Source organism: Psammomys obesus, unplaced genomic scaffold, assembly GCF_907164565.1.
Source record: "Psammomys obesus unplaced genomic scaffold, mPsaObe1.curated_primary_1811, whole genome shotgun sequence".
Taxonomy (NCBI): domain Eukaryota; kingdom Metazoa; phylum Chordata; class Mammalia; order Rodentia; family Muridae; genus Psammomys; species Psammomys obesus.
Genome location: NW_026592510.1, coordinates 5,902,687 through 5,911,768, shown reverse-complemented (window position 1 = coordinate 5,911,768; position 9,082 = coordinate 5,902,687). Strand labels below are relative to the sequence as shown.

General features: G+C 41.1%; 1 protein-coding gene across 1 annotated transcript in view; it reads right to left on the bottom strand.

The window, feature by feature from the left end:
• Asah2 (N-acylsphingosine amidohydrolase 2) overlaps positions 1-6,413 on the bottom strand; it is a 95,362-nt gene extending 88,949 nt beyond the window's left edge. Inside the window, exon 1 of the mRNA XM_055614029.1 lies at positions 6,293-6,413. The gene's annotated coding sequence lies outside the window, so the exon portion shown is untranslated. The remainder of the gene's footprint in view (positions 1-6,292) is intronic.
• Between the last annotated feature and the right edge of the window lie 2,669 nt (positions 6,414-9,082).

Here is a 9,082-nt window from a genome sequence, read left to right as displayed (position 1 = left end):
GAAGGAAGGAAGGAAGGAAGGAAGGAAGGAAGGAAGGAAGGAAGGAAGGAAGGAAGGAAGGAAGGGCCCGCACTTGTCCTGACCTCAGTGCTATGATTACTGCCCCCAGAGCCAAAGCCCTTGAGAGACAGCTCCAGCATGAACATTGGCCACCCCTGGGGATACAATGAGGAGACTCTCTGGTGGGTGACATAAACCTGTTCAGCCCATTAATGGGAAGGATTTCTAATTTTTTGTTCCTTGTTTCCTTAAAACACACACACACCCTTAATTCTATCCCATTTCCTTCTCCTTTTTCATTCACTATTTCCACATTTACTGAAAATAATTCGTGGTTTTATAGCACATTCTGCACTGCTTTTTCCATTTTTCATTTTTTGATGATTGGTGACACATTTGTGTGTATCGATCGATTTTCAGTGAATTTCTGAATTGTGTATACCTTGATATTGTCACCACTGTGGCAGGAGATTTCTCTGAGTAATCTCAGAGTAGATTACCCTTCTCTGAGTAGAACTGGAGATTAAGCACTCAATACTCAAAAGCAGCCTGCTCTACAAAGATCGACAAGCAGGGGCTCAAGATACAGCTCACTGGTTAAGAGCACTTGTTGGTTTTCTAGAGGATTTGTGTTTGGTTCCCAGTACTCTTGCTGCAGCTCACAACCACCCTTAATGTCACTCCAGTTCCAGAGAATTGGTGTTCTTTTCTGATCTCCCTGGGCACCAGGCATGTACACAGAACACTTACATCCAGGCAGTAGGCAAAACACTCATATGCATAAAATAAAAAGAAATAAATCTAAAATAATTTTAATCCACAAATAAAGCCAGAAGCGATTTCTGTTCCAGCAGATGTTCAAGTTTCATCATGGGAACACAACAAATGCTTAAAAGCAAGTCAAGACTTCCTCCAGAAGGTGATAGAGCTCTTCAACTTCCGAATTCACAGAGTCTGAAATGGATAGGAGGTCAGTTTGAGATCTCAAATCTTACTACTGAAACGGCTCACTGACCTCAAAGACACAAACAACCAGATGAATTAAACAGAGGACCCAGAAAGTAAATTCAGCAACAACAGAGAAAAAAAATTCATAAAATGAATTGGGGTTTGGGGGAGAGGCTAACAATATAGATGAAAAAGTCAGCAAAGACGTGGTAATACATTTTTTTTTCCCCTAAAAATATCTCAGACTCCTCTTTGGAGGCTGAACTTTGGCTAGACCTTGCAGCCAAGTTAATACTATGGTAAAACAGATCAACAGGTTGAAAGCAACTGTAAACTAAACAAATATCTCATAAATGTTGGAGAAAACATGTAGATATAAGTTAATAGTAAGTGTTTGCAGTCTTGATTGCTATTCTGGGTGAGTTGTGTCAGTAACTAGCTTCTTCCTCATAAAACTCTATGAAGAATCCCTCATCTATTCTCCATGCCATGTTTTCTGTGCTTCTCAATAAATATAGAGCAAGACACTTTATTAGTGTCAGGCAGAAGACTCAGGAGTTTTAAGCGGAAAATCCAAAACTTGTACTTAATCTTGGTCAAACTTCTCCAAGAGGAAGTTGCTAACATGATCAAAGCACAAGGAAATTGAGATTTTTCAAACAGATAAAAGTGATAGGAAAGAAAGACTCAGTGAATCAAATAGCAAACACAGAGAAAAGCATAACAAACAGACTCAACCAAGAAGAGGAGGAAAATATCAAAGATAAAAGACAAAGGCAGAAGTATTCTACATTCAAACACCAAACACACACACACAAGCAAACAAACATGAGCATGACCACAAAGTCCAAGGACTCTGAGATGTGATCAAAATAACAAACCTGAAAATACAGTGGGTAGAAAGAGGCAAGATTAAAAACTAAAGACACAGATAATTTGTTCAACAAAATTAAAGCAGAAATTTCTTACAACTAGATTTAAAAATGGACATTTAACATAAGAGGCATTTATAACCCCAAATAGACATGGCCAGAGAAAAACTTCCCCACACATACTCTAATCAATACATCAAAAATACAAAGCAAAGAAACAATGTTAAGATCTCTAAGGGGAAAACACTACGTTGCCTAGAAAGGCAAACAGAATAACACCAGCTCTCATACTAGCAACCCTAGAAGCCAGGAATCCATGAAACGATGTATCCCTGAAAGTATATACCGGTCAACCAAAATGTTATACGCAGCAAAGCTAACTCTTGAAGTTGATGAAGGAATAAGGATATTCCAAGACAAGCGCACACTAAGGCAGCTCATGACCACCCACTGTAGCTGCTGAAGACACTAACACTACGAAGAAAGAAGGCAGACTCTGAATCATGACAGCACAAGAAGGAGTGGACTTCCTGAGAGGAATAAACAGCAAAGGAAAGCTAGAAATGAATTAACCACGTGTAGCACAGTAAACTAGAATTCCTAACACTAACTAACACTAACAAGGGCAGAAGAAAATAACAGGGCTAGAAAGCGGGCTCCGCATTTAGGAGCATATGCTGCTCTTCCAGAGGACCCTGGTTCGAGCCCCAACACGTGGCAGCTCACAACCAACCATCTGTAACTCCAGTTTCAGAGGAACCAATGCTGTCTTTTGACTTTTGAGGGTTCCAGGTATGCATGTGGCACACATACATACATGTAAAGAAAACAAACACTTACATACATCAAATAAAATAAATAAACCTTTTAAGAATAAAAACAATGCAGACAACCAGAAAACAAGAAAAAATTACTGGAATTAGTAGACACTGCCTTGAATGTAATTGCCTCAAATCACCAGAAAAGAAATTCAAACTAGCCAAGTGGATTACAATCAAGATTTACTGACTGTTGCCTACAAGAAAACCACACCTCATTAGTAAAGACACCCACGTACTGACAACATTTGAAAGCCAGTCTTTCAAGCTAATAGAAGCTGAAAACAACCTGGTGGAGTAATTCTGAGATTTGATAGATATTTCAAATTGAAATTTGGCAGAAGAGATGATGAAAGCTACTTCCTGCCAATAAAGGAAAAAAAAAATCAGGAAAGAACAACTGTAAACATAAATTCATTGAATGGGGGAGCCACCAATTCCATTTAAAGACACTAATGAGCATAAAATGTTTGAATGATGCAGTAACAGTAGGTAAGAGCAACACCCTAGTTTCGTCTTTAAATAGGTCATCTGAGCCAAAAACCAAAACCAAAACCAGACAATAACAACAACCCCCCCACACACACAAAGGAAGCCTCTGAATTAAATCGTACCAGAGATCAAATTGACTCAATAAATAGAATACAGAGTATTCCATCCAACAGATGTGGAATACACATTTTTTCCAATACCTTGTGGAATATCCTGTAAAGAAGAATAAATGTTAGGCAATCAAATTTTAACAAGTACAACATAATCAAAATAATTTCTAGTAAGTTAATAGTGACACAGAAATAAAAATAAATAGGAAGCGAAACCACAGAAAGGATAAAAGTACTTGGAGGATGAAAAATATATTATTGAATGAGCAGCAGATCAACAGCAAAATCAGAAAAGGGATTTTTAAATGTTTCTAGAATCAATTTAAGCACAACTTACCAGCACTTTTGAGTTAGAAATAAGAGAATTCTAAGAGGTAAAGTTAAAGTTAAATGTTTACATTAAAAAAAAAAAGTCAGAGATGTCTGAAATAAATAACCAAGGATGAACCCTCAAGGTTTTAGAAGAAGAAGAACAGTCCAAACCCAAAAGCAATAGGAGGCTGGAAATAAAAATGATGAGGGCAGAAATTAAAGAATTAATAACACAGTGAGTCAATTAAATACAAAATTGATTCTTTGAAAAGGTAAAGATTGACAAACTTCTAATGAAACTAGCCAAAAAAAAGAAAGTTCCAGAATAATAAAATTAGAGATGAAAGAGGTTGATGTTATAACAAAGTCCAAAGAAAGCCAACTGTTCACTCGGGGGCTTTTTGAAAATGCAATTCTAAAAACGGGACAGATGAGAAGAAATGGGTAAATTTGTGTACATGGTATAACCTGCCTAAATCAAATCAAGAAGACATCAAAACCTTAAACAGTTCCATAGTCAACAAGAGTCAGACAGTAATGAAAATAGGGACTCACTACTGGCTTCTACCAAGTCTTCAGCCACCATCACTCCTGAAACTGTTGCCAAGAGAGACCGGGGAGAACTAGAACAGACTCATTCTGTGAAGACAGTATTTCCCTGACACCCAAACCAGAGAAGGACACAGATGCCAACAGCAGACTGTATGCCAATTTTCCTCACGAGCACAGGTGAACAAGATACTTGCAGACCTGAAGAGATGGCTCAGTGATTAAAAGCGTGGACTGCTCTTCCAGAGGACCTGAGTTTGGTTCCCAGCACCCAAGCAAGGGTGCTTAGAACTAGCTGGAAACCCAGCTCCTAAGGATCTAAAGCCCTCTTCTGGCCTCCAAGCACACCAATACTCCTGTTCACATACCTACAGGAAAAAAAAATGCATACACATAATAAAAATAAAATAAATCTTTTAGAAACTAACATTTTTGCCAAGAGTATTCATGAAAACATGGAGATCATATACTGTGATTAAGTTGGTTACCAGCCCAGGGGTTCAAGGTTGATTTCAACATATGCAAATCAATAAAGGTAATACAGAACATATAGAGACTTGCAGATAGAAGCTACACAATTATCTCAATAGATGCAGAAACAGCTTTTGGCAAATTCCAACATGATAAAAATCCATGAATATGTAGGAATATAAGAAACAAATATCCACATAAAGAGTATGCATGATAAACATGTAGTTGACATTATACTGAATAGGGAAAAACTGTTTCCTAAAGTAAAAAACAAGGTCTCTCTGTCTCTGTCTCTCTCCATCTTTCTCTGTCTCTGTCTCTGTCTCTCTCTCTCTCTGAGAGAAAGAGAGAGAGTATTCTTATTCTATATGGTGTCCAAGTCCAGGGTGGAAATTTAGAAAAGAGATTAAACAGGAGTTGAAGATCTGAACAGTGATTCCCTTGGGTTCTAACTGCGCCATGTATTCCTGGAAGTTTGCAAATATCTTCCCCTCCGTCACTGTGTACAATGCTTCTAGATTTCTATCTCCACACCACAGTGGTCCTCTTTTCCCCAAATTCCATCCCTGACCACTTCTGAGCATCTCACCCACGATTCTTTTGCTCCGCAGCCAGAAGCCTTTTTAGAGCCCAGGCTCCATACCCCTTGTTCTAGCATTCATCCTTCAGTTTAGCAAATACCCGTGGCTTCAGGCAAAGCGATCTGATAAAGGGATTAAGCTGATTTACATGGCACTCTCTGAGAGTGACAGCATGCCCAAGTTTTTCAACAGTGTTCAAATCTTCCAAAGAGAAACTTAGTTATCAAAGGAATTCGAGGGATGAAATACAGATGAATAGAAACTATGGACACGTAGAAGAGAGTATGCTGGGTGATTCAAAAAGCCTTTGAATATTGATTTTGATCATCATGCTGGTATTGTGGACTGAGAAAAAGTCAGTGATCTTCGCTTGTGGCCATGCAGAGTGTAGGGAGAGGGGATCCTGACAAAGTCTAAGCTAACGCCTTGCATTCCTTGAAATTCCACCCAATTCAAATCTTTGAAGGTATTTCTAGTCTGTTTTGAGTTTCTGATATGTTTTTCGCTAACAAAATAAAGGTACAGTGAAGTAACAGTGACCCCCAGATGAGCAAGGGGTCTGGAGACTGATTAGAGGACAAGGCATAGTGAAGGTTGTTTCAGGTCACACTGCATACACCAGGGACTAAAGTAGCCAGGTTGTAGGAGAGGGGGGAGCTTCCTGTCTCACAGGATGCTTTCTTTGCCGGGCTTATGATGATTTACAGAAGTTTGCTCTCTGAGTCTGGGGTCTTAAGCCTGTCTTCCAAAACGGGGCAGGAAAACAGATTTCTGCTGCCTGTCTCCACTAATTCAACAAACAACTTCAAATCCATACCTCCGAGTATAGATTCACAGGAGAGACAGCAAAAACATCTTTCGAATCCCACTGCAATCATGACATTCAAATGACCTGACCATGCAGCACTAGAATTCAGAGCAGTTTAAAATCAATCCACGGATGCGAGGAACAGCTTAAAAGCGGATGGGGAACCTGCCAGCGCTCACCCTGGCACCCCGGGCTCTTATTTTCATGATAGGAAGCAGCCTAACAGACAACTGCTCTTTCTCAAAGGGAACTTGTTTTCAAACCTGAACAACCATTGCTTTGTTCTCTTGAGAGAAAACAAGACAGCATCAATCAAAGCAAAGCCACATACCCAAACCCGCTGCTGCAGCTGCTCACTCAAAACCGCGTATCATTCCCTTTAAGCCACAGTGCCTGCCGGGAACCTTGTGAATCCTCTGCCCGGCTCTTCAGAACCCTGCTGCGGGTTAACTCTTGAAGGCTGGACGCTCTAACCCAGTAAGCCAAGGCTCTCTAATTTAACCTCTTGCTTGCTGACTCATCCAGCAGGCACGACGCACCCTGCCGCCGCTGCTGCTGGGCGAACCTTTGCACCACACTTGGAAGGTAACACCTAAACGGGTGTTTCTCAACCTGTGGGTCGCGACCCTTTGGGCCGTAAGACCTTTTCATAGGGGTGGTATACCAGATATCCTGCCTATCAGATAGTCATATTACAATTGATAAAATTAAAATGATGAAGCAGCAGGAAAAAAAATTATGATTTGGGGTCACCACAGAATGAGGAAGTAACTGTATTAAAGGGTCACAGCATTAGGAAGGTTGAGATCCACTCACCTGGAGGCTGTCCTTTTGCACCATGAGTGAACTTAATCATTTGCTCAGCCCGACTTGCTTGTCCTCTTTGAGTTGGAAAACAATCAGTTCGTTCCCCCAAGATATCAATTGCACACTGCAGAGATAAGATTGGACAATCAGCGCAGAGACTGGGGTAAAGAACATTTTGGAGGAAGGAGTTAAGTTCTAGGAAAGAAAATGCCTCCCGTTTTCTAGATAGATTGCAACTTGACGGAGAAAATTATTCACGTGTAGTAAGTGCACCGAACTACCTTGGTAATTTGGAGAAACAAATAAAGCCAAATTTATACTTGCTGCGGTGTTCTTCCAGGGAAAGCCAAAAAACAAAACAAAACAAAAAACACCACCACCACCAAAAAAAAAAAAAAAAAAAAATGCTTCCTGCAATAGTACCCATGTTATCCACGTGTACGTGAAAGTTACTAGGGCTCCTAGCAGGCAGGCGAGTGGGGGAGTGTTATTATTCTGACTGGGCGTTGATTTACAAGTGTGGATCAGCTTGTGTTTTTGTTGTTTTCTTTCGGGCTTTTTCTTCTTGAGACAGATTATCACCATGCCCTAGCCTTAATTCCCTGCCATCTGTGTCCTGCCCCCATACAGTGTCTGTGCCCTCCCTCCCCTTACCGGGCTTCTGGACTCCTGGGGCCTCCCTTGCCTAAACTACATCTACCCAAGTTGTCTCAAGGCTCCAGGAAAGAGTACAGTTGACCTGTGCAGAGGGGAGCGTACACGACCGTAAGAACACTGACAACGGCAGCTACCGTGGTGAAGCTTACCTCATGCCAGTGAATGCGCTGACCACTTCACATTGTACTCTGTAGGAAGGATCACCAGACCATCAGTAGAATCTGGGGTTTCCTCCTCGTTTTCAGCCCACCTTAAAGCCAGGCGCTGCCCTGTAGCTGAAGTCTGAGCTATGGAATGTCAAAAGTGACAGAAGCGATCACACAGAGAAACCTGAGAGGAGGAACCTGGGAGGACACAGGGCAGAAGAGAAGGGGGAGGGGGGGAAGCTGAACAAGAGTGATCAGGATGTCCAATTTCAGTGTCTATTGAGAACTATCATGATTTCTTCCTTAAGTGTCTGGTAAAATCCACCACCAAAACATTTGGACATTTCCGTTTCCCTTCATCACCTGTAATTACGGTGACATGTGGCAGCCGCATTTCCCAATTCTTGACCTGGGGCCAATTGACAGGTGTGTTCAATGTGTGAAAGCAACAACCATCACTTCTGTGTTTGCAATATGTCAGGAAAGTTCATCTTTTTTTTTTTTTTTTTTAATTCTGTCAAGTGGAAACCAGAAAGTGTCTCTGACTCTAGCTGAAGTAAACAATGGTGGATGCCATTAGTTTACCACAGAGTGGAAGGAGGACATCCCAGCAGTAGTTATCTTAGGACCCAAGGACATTGTTAAGGGTCCACACCTGGCCTGGCTGAAGCAACAGACACCTGCATCCACAAACATATTTAAGAACAAGAAAAATTTCCAAGAAGTCGCTCTAGGAACTTCTTGTAAAGGTAAATATAAATCTGCCCTAGGCACCATCAATTCACACCTACATATTTATACACAGGAAAACATACATACATGCATCACAGCCTGAGCGCCATATGTTTATGCTCTATTCATATCAGTACTCAGAAAGAATTGAGCTGTGGCATATTTGCCCAATTTGTTTACTATTCCCTAACAGAAAGAGTGAATTGTTAACACACTCAGACAGTATGGTTTTCACATGGCTGAGATCCAAAACTTGGCAGAAAGAGCTTTAGAGAGGAAGAATGTATTTTTGTCTGCGGCTTCAGAGTGCTCAGCCCATGGTCCTGTGTGCTTGTACATGATGTCATGGCTGGCGTGGGGACAGTGGAAGGGAGGCACTACTCACTCCACGAGCAACCAGGAGACAAGGAGACAGGGAATGTGGACATTGGTCTACCTTTCTCACTTGTCATTCTGGCTGGGTTCCCGTCTCATGAATGCACTGCTCACAGTCAACCTGGGTCTTCTCTGGAAAAGCCCTCATAGACACACCCACAGCTCTGCCTCCTCAATCTCCTAGCTCAGAGGTTTCCACGCTGTTGGTTGCTACCCCTTGTGTGTGTGTGGTGGGGGTTAAATGACCATTTCACAGGGTTTGCCTAAGACCACTGGAAAACACAAATATTTACATTATGATTCATAACAGTAGCAAAATTACAGTTATGAAATAACAATAAAAACAAAAATACTTTTATGGGTAGGGGTTACCAGAACCTGAGGAACTGTATTAAGGGGTCACA